The sequence below is a fragment of the Colobus angolensis genome, unplaced genomic scaffold (genome assembly GCF_000951035.1).
Source record: "Colobus angolensis palliatus isolate OR3802 unplaced genomic scaffold, Cang.pa_1.0 Scaffold232, whole genome shotgun sequence".
In the NCBI taxonomy this organism is placed as follows: domain Eukaryota; kingdom Metazoa; phylum Chordata; class Mammalia; order Primates; family Cercopithecidae; genus Colobus; species Colobus angolensis.
Window position 1 is genome coordinate 3,125,291 of NW_012115511.1, and position 15,035 is coordinate 3,140,325.

General features: G+C 42.4%; 1 protein-coding gene across 2 annotated transcripts in view; it reads right to left on the reverse strand.

Annotated features, from left to right (window-relative positions):
- The window catches only part of RALA (v-ral simian leukemia viral oncogene homolog A (ras related)), an 84,614-nt gene extending 70,058 nt beyond the window's left edge, over nt 1–14,556 (reverse strand). The window contains exon 1 of one of the 2 annotated variants that reach the window (XM_011944502.1): nt 14,224–14,556. The gene's annotated coding sequence lies outside the window, so the exon portion shown is untranslated. The remainder of the gene's footprint in view (nt 1–14,223) is intronic. The other variant, XM_011944503.1, reaches the window with a different exon arrangement.
- Nucleotides 14,557–15,035: the final 479 nt, after the last annotated feature.

A 15,035-nucleotide genomic window follows, 5' to 3' on the forward strand; every position in this document is an offset into this window, starting at 1 on the left:
CAGAAAGACACTATGCTAAGTAAAAGAAGCCAAACACAAAAACCACATATTGTATGATTTCATTTATATGTACCATCTGGAAAGGGCAAATCTATGAAGATCCCTGTTATACCCTTAAAAAAATCACTGACTTGACACTAAATATTGTTCTAAATTTATGAACAAGTGGCACACTCCTGTAATACCAGCTACTCAGGAGGCTTAAGCAGCAGGATCACTTGAGGCCAGGAGTTAAAGCTTAGAGTGAGCTGTGATCACACCATTGCACTCCAGCCTAGGTGACAGAGCATTCAGCCTAAGCGACAGAGTAAGACCCTGTCTTCTAAAATAAAATTTAAAAAAAAGAGAGAGAGAAAGAGACATTAGGAGACAACTGGGAAACCTGAATCTGGATTAGATATTAGAGGATGTTATGGAATTACTACTAATTTTCTTAGGTGTTACAATAGTATTACAACAGTATTATGCAGGAGAATGCCTTTATTCTCAGAAAATGCAAGCTGAAGTACACAAAGGTGAAGTTTCTCCAGCTTACTTTCAAAGAGCTCAAAAATCAATCAATAAATAAAAGCATCTTATACTCAGAAAAAGCAAATGTGGCCAAAATGATAATTGGTGATTGGCGAATATAGGTGTAGGGTATGTAGGCATTCAATATACTATGTTACTCTTTTCTGTAGGTTTGAAATGTTTCAAAACAAAAAGCTGGGAGGAAATAGCACTCTGATTTTAAATCTAACCAAATGTAAAAGGAATTACCAATAAAGTTCTCTGTGCATTTAGAAAGAAGCACAGAGTTCATGTATAAATACTGTCATCTTTTTGGTCTACCTGTGTTAACATACTGAAACAGAGGGAACAATTGTTGAATGAAGGTCAATAAATGTTCCCATGTGGAAGAACAGCTGTCCTCTCTATATCTCTTGGCTGATAATAAAGATCAAATAAGATAATGTATACAAAAGTGCAGTTTCCATTAAAAAAAATCAGTTACACTTTGTACCTTCCTGTTAACAGGGACAGAAATACAGGATTAAACCTAGCATCATTTTGGGTTACTTTGGCTATAACTGGGGCTCCTCAATTTTGTAGTCAACACTGCACTAACAATTCACTTAAGACAATGTCAGTATTCATTATGAATAATTCCCCTTCACTACTCTTAAACATTCTATTTGCTACACCACAAATTTTAATAGTGTGCTTTTAACAATTTACTGTTTTAACAGCTTGAAACTCATCTGATATGGTTTGACTCTGTGTCCCCACCCAAATCTCATGTCAATTTGTAATCCCCATGTGTCAGGGGAGGGACCTGGAAGGAGGTGACTGGATCATGGGGGTGGTCTCTCCCATGCTGTTCTAGTGATAGTGAGTTCTCATGACATCTGATCGTTTAAAAGTGTAGCACTTCCTTGCCTGGTCTCTCCTGCTCCACCGTAACGAGAATGTGCTTGCTTCCCCTTTGCTTTCCGCCATGATTGTAAGTTTCCTGAGGCCTCCCAGTCATGATTCCCGTTAAGTTTGCAGAACTGTGAGTCAATTAAACCTCTTCTCTTCATAAATTACCCAGTCTCAGGTAGTTCTTTATAGCACTGAGAGAACAAACTGGTATAACATCAAATACACAAATGTAAAACAGAAATTTTGTTAAAGAATCAAAAGGGAAGTCCACCTGGAAGTTCAAACAAAAAGTCAAGTTTATAGTTTTTACCATAAAGAAAGCGTTCTTGGGACTGGACCTCAAACTTAGAGATCTAAGAAGAAAAGGCATATATGATATGCTAAAACATAGATAACTTCATAAACATAGGGGAGCTCAAAGTACCCTAGCAGAGGAAGGAAAATAAATTATATTCACTAGAATGGCTATAATAAAAAAGATAAAACAATAACAACTGTTAGTGAAGTTGTGGAAAAACTGGGAACTCTCATACGCTGCCAGTGGGGATATAAAATGGTGCAGCTGCCTTAGAAAAGTTTGGTTGGTCCTCAAAATGTTAAACATGGAGTTACTTTATGACCCAGCAATTCCACTCCCAGGTATATACACCCAAGAGAAATGAAAACATACATCTATGCAAAAACACATACATCAATGTTCATGTCAGCATTATTCAATATAAGCCCCCAAGTGGAAACACCCACATGTCTATCAACTGATGAACGGATAAATTATGGCATACCCACACAATGGAACATTATTCAGCCATAAAAACAAATGAAATATTGCCACATGCTACAATATGGATGATCCTGAAAACATTATGTTAGGTGAAAGTAGCCAGACACAAAAGACTACATATTGTGTGATTCCATTATGGAATCCAAAAATTGTTTGGAATAGGAAAGGCTGTAGAGTTGAGTCCCCATCCCCTGGGCCACAAGCTGGTAGCAGTCCGTGGCCTGTTAGGAACTGGGCCGCACAGAAGGAGGTGAGTGGAGGGTGAGCAAGCATTACTCCTGAGCTCCAACTCCTGTCAGATCAGTGCTGGCATCAGATTCTCACAAGAGTACAAACAGTGTGAATTGCGCACGTGAGCAATCTAGGTTGTGTGCTCCTTATCAGAATCTAATGCCTGATGATCCAAGGTGGAACAGTTTCATCCCAACACTATCCTCCTCCCCATCTCCCCTGGTCTGTGGAAAAACTGTCTTCCACAAAACCAGTCCCTGGTGCCAATAAGGTTAGGGACCACTGCTGTGGAGACAGAAAATAGATTAGTAGTTGCCAGGGGCTGAGGGGCAGGAGAAATCAAGCCTGATGACTAATGAGTATGGCTTTCTTTTCGAAGGTAATGAAAATCTTCTGGAATTAGATATTGGTGATAATTGCACAACTCTGACTATATTAAAAACCAATAAATTGTACTTTTTTCTTTTTCAAGACAGGTCTGGCTCTGCTGCCTAGGCTGGAGTGCAGTGGCTCACTGCACCTCCTGGGCTCAAGCGATCCTCCCACCTCAGCATCCTGAGTAGCTAGGACTACAGACAGGCATGCGCCACCATGTTCGGCTAATTTTTCTGTATTTTTTGTAGAGATGCTTGGTTAATTTTTTTGTACTTTTTGTAGAGATGGGGTTTTGCCATCCTGCTAGACTGGTTTTGAACTCCTGGATTCAAGCAATCTGCCCGCCTTGGCCTCCCAAATTGCTGGAATTACAGGCATAAGCCTCCATATCTGGTGAAATTGTATATTTTAAAGGGCAAATTTTATGGTATGTGAATTATATCTCAATAAATCTGTTATTATAAAGAAGATTCAAGTCCTCTCTACAAAAAAAAAAATAAGCAAAGGAAATAAAGACAATTCATACACTAAGAAATACAAATGACCAATGAAATAGAAACTTTAACAAGACAAAGAAATGGATTTTATGAACTGGACCAAAACAAAACATAAAAATAAATAAGCATAGCAACAAATAGCGACAAAATGATCAAGTTTTATTTTATTCTTAGGGACTAAGAAAGCTACTGAAAATCACAAGCAGCAAATAAGAATGAAGTAGCAGGGACAGAGAATTGTCTTAGCTGTATTATGTAGATGTAAGAAACAGGAAGACTTTGGAGATTAATAGGGTAGTGGGAAGGTTACCAATTATTCAAGCACTAAATGACTAGGGCTGGTGTCCCAGAAACCTAAGACTTCAGAGGATGGACTAAATATTTTAGGCAGAAAGATGATGGAAGACAGATTTCCCTCAGACTAAAAATGATGGGGGGCGGGCAGAGGAAATAAGACAACAACAACAAAAAGAACAGAAAAGATCACCCTCCTGCTGAAGCGTGCCATCAGGGTAGCTGCACGTACCACAGGACAAGATCTGAGGATCTTCAAGGCAGGAAACCCCAAAGTCTGCCCCACCCAAGTCTGGTTTTCATACCAGTGAGGCAGCAAGACCCTGAGAGAAAAAGGTGACATGGGTCATAGGAAAAGTGAAGACAGATAGCTGGAATGGACCAAGGTGAGTGAAGGCTCCTCAACCTAAGGACAAGAAGAGATCATTAAATACTCCACCTACCAGCACTCCAGGGACAGCAAAGATGGACAACAGGCCAAAGATTGAGAATTGTAAGGAGTTCTAGGAAGGAACTCATTAGCATATTGGGCAATAAATTAATAAACATCCTACCACCCAGCCCTCCTGGGAGAGAAAACAATAGAATGACAGAAAAGGGCAATAGGATGTGGTCTGAGAGTTCACAAAGGGACCTGGAAATCTTGAAATTATAAGAATCTACAGAAAATATGCCACTTGAACTTTCTGGATAAATTAGATGGCAGTGAAATAAAAACACTCTCCAGAACTTGGGAGACCAAGCACTGGTGTGCAACCACCTTCATTGCCATGTGGATGGAACATGTGCAGGATGCTGGGCCAACACCTGATTTCACACTAACAAATCATTCCTGCCAGATGACTGGATCCGCATAAATAAACCTGGAGAAAGAACTGCCTCAAAGCCAGATGTCCCAGGCCCTACACACTTGTCAAGAACCACCCACAGCTATGTACTCTAGGATTACCCCCCAATGGATAAACTCATCTAATTACAAACCTACTGATTCGGTTTGGCTGTGTCCCCACCAAAATCTCACCTTGAACTGTAATCGCCATAACCCCACCTGTTGAGGGAGGGACCAGGTGGGAGGTGACTGGATCATGGAGGCGGTTTCCTCCGTGCTGTTTTCGTGATAGTGAGTGAGTTCTCACGAGATCTGATGGTTTTATATATAACGCAGTTTTTCCTGCTCTCGTGTGCACACGCTCCCTCTTGCTCTCTCACAGGTATTCTCATTCTCTCTCTCTCCTCTCTCTTTTCTGCTGACATGTAACACATGCCTTCTTCACCTTCCGCCATGATTTTAAGTTTCCTGAGGCCTCCCCAGCCATGTGAAACTGTGAGTTAATTAAACCTCTTTTCTTTACAAATTACCCATTCTAGAGTATGTCTTTATAGCAGTGTGAGAACAGACTAACATCTACCTCACTATACAATCTAGAAATACAAGAAGTCAAGGCAGCACCATATCAATACAAAACCACTCTTGCTCATCTGCAAAGCACACACACCACTTAAGACTATGAAGCCTAGAAGGGAATCCCTAGATTTTCATAGACCCATGACAGCTTTAGCCTAGAAGAGAAAATGAGGTCACCCTGTGGCATCTATAACTAGCTGGGTAAAAAACACAATGAAATCCAGAAAACTGTGTAGAGAAGCAAGAAAACTCAGGACTGGTTGTATAAACTGAGAAACCATGGAGCAGTTACCATGCTAAGCACCGTATTTTGCTCCCACGCACTAAGAAAGTTGACCTTTGCTGCCTCTTACCACATCCATCTCCTTAAGTATCTTTTGTTAAAATTTAATTTTTTAAAAATTGAGATGGAGCCTCACTCTGTCACCCAGGCTGGAGTGCAGTGGCATGACCTCAGTTCACTGAAGCCTCCCCTCCTGGGCTCAAGTGATCCTCCCACCTCAGCCTCCCAAGTAGCTAGGACCACAGGCACACGGCACCATGCTCAGCTAATTTTTGTACTTTTTGTAGAGACAGGGTTTCACCATGTTACTCAACCTGGTCTCAAACCCCCGAGCTCAAGCTACCTGCTGGCGTCAGCCTCCCAAAGTACTGGGATTACAGGTCTTAGCCCCCATGCCCAGCCAATCTCCATAAGCATCTCTTAAAGACATAGCAAAGGACTGTGTGCAACCCTTGCAAGGTATACACATAGCCAGATAATTATCTAGCTTTAAATATACACATTTGTATATCCAGGATGAATATAATACAATGAAGCAATCAGCACCTCTATTAAAGACACTGTTACGCTATTTAATATTGTTCTGGAGATTAGTCAATGCAATTAGATAAGATAAACAGTTAAAGGCATAAACACTGGAAAAGAAGGAAAAAAACTCTATTTACAGATGACATGATAGTATATCTGGAAAGTCTGAGAGAAGCAATGATGAAAGTAATTGATATGATTTGGATATGTGTCTCTTCCAAGTTTCATGTTGAAATGTGATTCCCAGTGTTGGAGGTGGGCCTAGTGGGGGATCTGTCGGTCACGGGACAGATTCCTCATGAATGGCTTGGTGCTGTCCTCACAGTAATGAGCAAGTTCTCGCTCTATTAGTTCACATGACAGCTTGTTTTTTAAAAGAGCCCAGAACCTCTTCCTCTCTCTTACTCCTCTTTCGACACGTGTCACACCTGCTCACCCTTCACCTTCTTCCACAAGTAAAAACTTCCTGAGGCCTCACCTCATCAAGCAGATGTTGGTGTCATGCTAGTACAGCCTGCAGAACCGTGAGCCAAACAAATCTCTTTCCTTTATGAATTATCCAGTCGTAGGTGTTCTTTCACAGCAACGCAAAAGAGGCTAACATAGTCAACTTAATAAGAATTTGGCAAGGTGGCAGGAAAATATGCAGAAATCGACAATATTCGTATTCATGGACAATAACCAGTTAAAAGACATAAATTATAAGAAAACTATCATAGCAACAAAAAAGATAAAATGGCTTAGGAATAAGCAAGAAATGTTGAAAACTTATATGAAGAAAACTATAAACCATTCCTCAAAGACACAAAAGTAGAATTTAAAAAATAAAAAGACATTGTTTGTTTTAGGTTAAGATGTCTCAATACCATCAAGATGTCAATTCCATAGCAGGGCATGATGGCACACACCTGTACTACCATCTACTCAGGTGGCTGAGGCAGGAGGATCACTTGAGCCCAGGAGTTCAAGGCTGCAGTGAGCTATGATGGCACCACTGTACTCCAGGTCTTTTTTAGAGACCCTTTCTCTAAAAAAAAGATGTCAGTTCTCCATAAGTTAGTATAAGTTTAATGTGATCCTAATAAAAACAGTAATGAGGCTGGGCACCGTGGCTCATGCCTGTAATCCCAGCACTTTGGAAGGCCGAGGCAGGTGCATCACTTGAGGCCAGGAGTTTGAGACCAGCCTAGCCAATATGGCAAAATCCCGTCCCTACTAAAAATAAAAAAAATACGCTGGGCATGGTGGCACACGCCTGTAGTCCCAGCTATATGGGAGGCTGAGGCAGGAGAATCGCTTGAACCTGGGAGGCAGAGGGTGCAGTGAGCTGAGATCGCACCACTGTACTCCAGCCTGGGTGACGCGGCGAGACTCTGTCTCAAAACAAAACAAACAAACAAACAAAAACAGCAATGGAATTGTTTCATAGACTTAAGACAAATCGATGCTGAAGTTCATACAAGAAGGCAAGAAAAACAACGAAGAGGAAGCGCTATAATGGGGGACCAGCCCTACCAAATATTAAAACGTAGCCTCTATGATTACATGATGTGGTACTGGTACATGAATGGTGAGATAATCCAATAGAAAAAAATATACCTAACTGCATATAGAAGGAACAACAATTTTTTTTTCTTGTTTAAATAAATGTCATTGGGGCAATTGGATAGCCACTTGGAAAAGGATAAAATTATCATACACAGAAATAAACTCTGAATGAAACTAAATGTGAGAAATGAAACTATATGAGTACCAGAAGAAAGCATGTGTAATTTGAATTCCTCTATAACTTGAAGGTAAGAAAAAGCTTCCTAAACATGACTAAAACTTCAGATGCAGTAAATTTAAAATTTACATATTTGACTATACAAAAACAATCTTTTGCATGGCAAAAAATCACCACAAGCAATGCCAAGACAACTAGCAAAAATATCTGCAACATATGTCAAAGTTAAATGGCTAATATTCTTAAATAGAAGGAACTTTTAAAAGCTGAGGGGAAAAAAGATTCAAAGTCATATAGAAAATGGGCAAATTGGTTGGGCACGGTGGCTGCTGCCTGTAATCCCAGCACTTTGGGAAGTTGAGGTGGGCAGATCACTTGAGTCCAGGAGTTCAAGACCAGTTTGGGCAACATGTTAAAACCTCATTTCGACAAACAAAATACAAAAATTAGCACGGCATGGTGACATGCACCTATAATCCCAGCTACTCCAGCCTGGGAGGGTCCAGCAAGACTCTGTCTCAAAAAAAAAAAAAAAGAAAGAAAAAGAAAGCTGGGCATGCTGGCTCATGCCTGTAATGCTAGCTCTTGGGGAGGCTGAGGCAGATGGATCATGAGGTCAGGAGTTTGAGACTAGCCTGACCAACATGGTAAAACCCCATCTCCACTAAAAGTACAAAATTAGGGCCAGGCATGGTGGCTCACGCCTGTAATCCCAGCACTTTGGGAGGACGAGGCAGGCAGACCACGAGGTCAGGAGAGCGAGACTATCCTGGCTAACATGGTGAAACCCCGTCTCTACTAAAAGTACAAAAAATTAGCCGGGCATGGTGGCACGTGCCTATAGTTCCAGCTACTTGGGAGGCTGAGGCAGGAAAATCGCTTGAACCTGGGAGGCAGAGGTTGCAGTGAGCTGAGAAGGCGCCACTGCACTCCAGCCTGGCAGAGCAAGACTCCATCTCTAAATAAATAAATAAATAAATAAACACACAAATACGTAAATAAGTAAATAAATACAAAAATTAGCCAGGCATGGTGGCGCACACCTGTAATCCCAGCTACTCAGGAAGCTGAGGCAGAAGAATCACTTGAACCTGGGAGACGGAGGTTGCAGTGAGCAGAGATCATGCCACTGCACTTCCAGCCTGGGCGACAGAGCAAAACTCCGTCTCGAAAAGGAAAAATTAAAGAAAGTGGGCAAATAATATGAACAATAAAAAGAAATACTAAAATGGCCCTTAAACCTATGAAAACATGTTCAATTCACTTGTAATAGAAGTACAAATGAAATTACACTGAGATACCATTTCTTACCTATAAGATCAGCAGAAATTCAAAAGCTGACAAAACACTGCTGGTGAGGCTGTGGGGAAATAAACACTCTACTCTCATACACTGCTGGTAAGAATGCAAAACAGTACAACCCCATAGGATGAGGAGTTTGACAGTATCTAACAACTCTACATATGCATTATCCTGAAGATGTATCTCCAACAATACAAAGATACACGTATGCAAAGTTTTGCACTGTAATATCATTTGTAATTGCAAAATATTAGATATTATTTAAATATTCAAACAGGACATAGTTGAAAAAACTACCGTACATACGATAGCAGTTAAGAATGAAAGTTATTGATTTTAGTTTATGTATATTATCTTTTCACATAGCTACTGAGTTGTTAGGAGATAAACATTAAGTTGTTCAGACCTAATTACTTAATAAATTAAACTGGCTGGGCGTGGTAGTTGACGCCTGTAATCCCAGCACTTTGGGAGGCTGAGGCGGGCAGATCACGAGCTCAGGAGTTCGAAATCCGCCTGGCCAGCATGGTGAAACCCCGTCTCTAAGAAAAATACAAAAAATTAGCCAGACATGGTGCCACGTGCCTGTAATCCCAGCTACTTGGGAGGCTGAGGCAGAAGAATTGCTTGAACCTGGGAGGTGGTGGTCGCGGTGAGCCGAAATCGCACCGCTGCACTCCAGCATGGGTGAAAGAGTGAGACTCCATCTCAAAAAAAAAAAAAAAAAGAATAAACAAACAAAAAAATTAAACTGTTAGGTGTTTCTTTTGACCTAGGGATGCTGTGAAAAAAATTACTGCGATAATAAGGGTGCCATGAATTGAGAAAGCTTGAGCACTTGACTGATAAAGGCCTATGAAGAAAGCCTTTAAGAGAGAGAAAGAATGTGTGTGTGTGTAGTTATGAGGTTACTGTGGATTGTTGTCAACAAAATTTACAATAGGCTAATGAAAGTACTCTCTCCAGTGTAGTAAGAGCTGTAACAGAAGTTATGACAGGACATAAGAGAAGCAACCAGCCCAGTCTTGAAGGTTTTTTTTTTTTTTTTTTTGAGGATGGGATCCAGAGAGAGAACCTAATTGTAATTTTTTTTGGAGAAATATAACCTAAACTGAGTTCTGAAGGACCAGTAGGAGTATACTAAATTAGGGGAAGGAAGAGAGGCTAGAATTCCAGGAAGAGGAAATGGAGGACTGAGTAAACAAACACTAGCATTCCAGAAGCTGGGTATTGCTAGAACAAAAGATCATCCAAGAAGAGAGATAAGGCTAAAGGGTAAGGTAAGAAAAAAACGAAAAAATATGAAAGATAAAGGGGAAAAAAAGAGAGTTAGGTAAGGAGCACATCTTGAAGATTTTGTATATGAGATTAAGGCTAAATGGAGTTTGAATTTTATTAATGGGCAAAAAAGAGCCACAAGAGGATTTCAAGCAGGGGAATATCACCACTGTTCTAAGCAAGAATGGGAAAAGTATCAGATGGGTTCCAACCACAGGCTATAAGGCTGCTGTAGTAATCCAGAATATCTAGACAGGGCAGCCGCACTCAGTGTTCACTCACTCAGTGTGGCAACCTCCACTTTCAATGGAGTACTATGTTCGCTTCTCGACTACATAAGCAAACAGATCCCGCGGCTTAGATGATCACAATCAAAATCTTGCCCACCTTCCCAATAAATCAGGGAGTATAAGCCATTTTATAATCTAACTGTGTCTTATGGTCCAAAATAACATGATCAAACCCTGACATTTAGTTTCAAAAGTAAATTCAGTAATAAAATTGGATCCCAGACTTTAGGGAGATTATGTATGTCAGTGTTACATCTATTGCATCTAATATAGGACCCTAGCTGTGAAGGGCTTTAAGAACAGTATCATTTTATGGAGGCATGCCTTTTTTGGCTTGTAAAGACTACCCTCTTGACTTTAAGAAACTAAGTCATCACCTTCAAGTATAATTAAATCAAATATGCAAATTCTCATCTAAAATTTACTCATACATAGAAACCCATAGAAGTTTAATTTCTTTTTTTCTATATGGCAACCCAAATCCTTATGAATGCAATAAGGTAATAAGAAAGATGTCTTAAAGAAAAAACAGAATAACTTACTTATGGGGGCCAGATAATCAGCTGTTTTTTACTTAAGGGTATATCTTTAAAAAAAGAGAAAGAGAGAGAGAGAGAAACACATTCTTCAAAGTAAGCCTATTTAAAAGTGCATTTTAAAAAGTGCACAGGCTTAGAAGGAGGGAAGAGAATTCTACCAGCACTGAAGAGCAGCTAGACCCTTACAAGACTTCTGCCACCTTTAAGCCTCCATCTTAAACCCAGAGAAAATGATTAATGGCCTCAAATGGTTAAAAACAGACCCAGAACATCTCTGCTTCTTTTACCATTCTTTCTACTGTCCCCCTTAGCTTCTCCCCAATTTCCATTAGTGAAAGAAAGAACTAAAAAACAATGTGATTTCAAGGAAAGGTCACTACAAATAGACTTATGGTATTCCTCTCAAATAGGGATGATTCTGTTACTTTAAAAGCACTAATCAAAAGAACTGAGTCCAAATACTTTACCAGAACACCGATGGGAACAATGCCCAACCATTTTTCCATCATGGCACACATAGAAGGTGGTAACACTGTATGTGTAGGCACACTGAAGATAAAAGAGAAGAATGGCTGCTGCTTGAGGCCACCTGGCCAGGGCCACTGGCAACCCCAGGCCACACTTGATGTCCAAGAGAGAGGAATCAGTATCTTCGCCTTCCTGAAGCTCCAGTTCTCAGCTAGTCAGAACTGCCTTTTCCACAGCCATTTAGGATTAACTGCAATAATACTCAATGCTCTCAGCAATTGTTACTTTCAAATCTAGGCTCTACTACACACAAGCTAGGTGCCTAGCCTCTGGCAAATAACTTCAATTTACCTTAATAAAATATGGGAAAACGACCTGTCTTGCAGAAGTGTTGCAGAGATTAGAAATAATTTAAGTAAAGCTCTTATCACAGTGCTTGGCAGGCAATCAACACATGAGAACTCTTATTACCAAGAGGACTACTGAATTAAAGAAGGAAAATCTAACCTCTGTATAGTGGTAATGTCACTGACATAAGAAATTGCTGGTTTCCCTCTCCTTAGTGTCTAAGAGTTAAAACATTTTAAAAAACAATGAAAATCATAAACTATCTACTTCAAAATCATAATATTTTTTCCTCATTAACATTCACAGCCTCTTATTCCAGTATTTTAAAAGTAATTGTCCTTGCCACTCATCTACTAAAGAATACAAATGCATATTACACTGATATGCATATCTACAAGAATTGACACGGGTACATTTATTTATGTTCTGTAGAAGCTAAGCTTGGAAAAACAGTGCAGGACCACCACCAGACACTTAGAGAGGACAGAAAATGTCAGCACCTTCTTCTTATTTGAACCTCCCTGATGTGAAAATAATCCAACCATCTATAGACAAAAATATTCCCTCACAAATGGTAGACAAGATTCTTTCCTATAATTAGCCCTTTCTTCCTTTGGAAAGTCCTGTGAAGAAAGTGTTGTAATGAAGTACTGCTTCAAAACAAACGATACATATTATTGCACACTCAGCAAACACACTAGAGAACAGCATCTGGATCTTGGAAAATAAATGTAAAAGAGGCTACTGGTAAATCATGCCAAGGTCACATCAGGATGTCAGAGGATTGCATGTATTCATGGGAAGAATGAACCACTATAAGCATTCTGGGAAGCACCACGTTTTCCAAAAAGTGATCATTCCTAATTTCCTTTTTTTGATTAAGATAGGGTACAGTTATCAACCCCAAACATAAACTTGCTGTGTATCACCAGGCACTCTCTTCCTACTAACTCTGAATATGCTCAAGTAGCAAGCATTTAACACTGGAATACAAGTTACAATGCCCAGCACAATTTTAATATAATTTTAACCTTTCAGAGCAGGATAGTTTTGGAAGGTAAAGAATTCTTTGACTCTGCTGAAGAATGTAAAGACGACGTAAAGTCTGTATGTGGCAAGAACCTAAAACAAAACAAACAGCCTAGCCCAACAAAAATAAGCAACTCCTGGATGGTGACTGTGAGATAACCTACACATTCATTCACTCAGTGCAGAAATGTGTGAACAGCTTCATGTTCAAGGCATTCTGCATAGAAACAGTGATAAGTAGGACATGGCTCCTGCCCTGAAGAAATTCAAGATCAAAAAATGGTGTTTTCAGATAATATTTTACAATAATAGTGTATTATTTTAATACAGGAGTCAGTTTAGAATAATATTGTATTCCAGAGACAGAAAAACATGAGCTAATAAGACACACAGAAATACATTAATAAACATACTGTAAGAGTTTACTAATGAAATCTGTTATCCAATTTCTGGAATATGAGTAAAGTTGCAATTTACTTCCTGGAAAAGCATTAACTTATGACACATGTTTTATAATGTTTTATAAAGGTTGTTCCCCACACACACTACACAATTTGTAAATTAGGTGCTTTTCAGCTTGACACGTAGGGCGTGGCACGGGGCTTCTCACACTACCTCAGCGACACTTGGATGAGCTCTTACAAGTCTGGACATTCAGGTTTCCGAGTACAGGCCAGTTAACTCCCTAACTCTCCCTAAATCCTGAAACAACACTGCCACCCGTGTGCCGTCACCCCCGTCTACTTACACACATATATACAGGCTAAAGCATGCCAATCACATCTTCCACTTCTATAAATCTTTCAGAAACGAACCACAGAGGAAACATGTCTCTCCCAAAATGTATTCTCTTCCTCATTTTAGAAGCTAGATTACCTGAAAATGGGCTAAAGCTGTGCAAGCGCCCAAGGCCAAGTTCAGCGCGGAGAGTCTAAAGACTTTAGTCTGAAAAAACATTCCTTTAACTGGCAAAAAACAAACAAACAAAAAACCCTGGGGGAGATGCTTAAAAAGCAGCAGCTCTAGTACAGGCAAGGAGTGGAAAGAAAGGGAAGGAGGGGAGAGGGGCGGAGTGAGGCGCGGGGACTGCTGCGGCAGCGGGTTGCCCCAGGTCGCGGGCACCGCCCGGGCGGGAACTTGGGCGCCGTGGACTAGAGGTGCGGGATGACCTTCGGACAAGGCCAGCTCAGAGGGGCTGCCGGGCGCGGGGGACTTCTCCGCAGCCGCCAGCTCTCGGGGGCTCACTCGCCCCACAGCGGCGAACGCGGTGCCCCGGATTCCAGTCGGGCTCATCTCGCAGCTCGACCCTGGGCAGAACGCGGGATGTGCAATCTTGGCAGCCCAAACCCGCGTCAGGGCCTCGGCCCGCCGCCGCCCGGACACACCCCCGCCGCCGCCCCGGTGGCCCAGTCCCTCCCCGGGCGGCCCGAGCGGGCATCGCTCACCTGCACCCCGAGCCAGTCCGCCGCCCCGAAGGCTCCGGAAGCCGCGGCTGCGTGGCTCCGGCCGGAGGATACTCGGTCCTTGTCGCCTGGGAGGCCCCGCGCCGGGAGCGGTCGAAGGAGGAGTCTGACGAGTGGCGGCGGAGCCTGGGCGGCTGGAAGAAGAGGAGGAAGAGGAGGAGGAGAACTCCAACGCTCTGCTCTGGAGAGATCCACCCTCCTCCTGGCGGCTCTGCAGCAGCCGCCGCAGATCACTTCCGGGGCGCTGGGGAGCGGGGCGGGGCGGCTAGGGAGCGACTTCCTGTCCGTGGGCTGAGAGGAGGGTGATTATGGGCCCGGGCAGGAGAACAATGGCTTGGAGGGCGCAGGCTGCCCGGCCTCCGCCCCCTGCATGGTGAGGGCTGTCTGCTCTGTCTTTCCGGTGGCCCCACCCCCCGGCTCTGAGCTCCGCGAGGTGAAGTCATATCCCGGGGGCTCGGGAGTGGCTGCGGGCCTCGCGGAGGTTCCCGGATCTCGGCGGCGTCTCCCCGGTGTCCTTGTCTTTCTTTTGGGGACCAGGAGGGGGTTCTTGGGGGAAGGAGGGGAGAGCGGAGTCCGCCATCTTGCTTCTAGAGGGTCAGCTCCTGTTCCCTGGGCGTCTCAGGGTTGAGGCCGCTCGGTGGCGTGGCCGGAGGTATTCAGAGCCGAGCTGGCGACGTGGCTTGTCGTGGGCCAAATCCCAGGAGGCGGGTCAGCCGCCTACCCTGGCTGGAGGGTCTTGTGGCTGCCCTGGGCCTCATCTAACTGCTGACCCCCTGGAGAATTCGCCTCCTCGG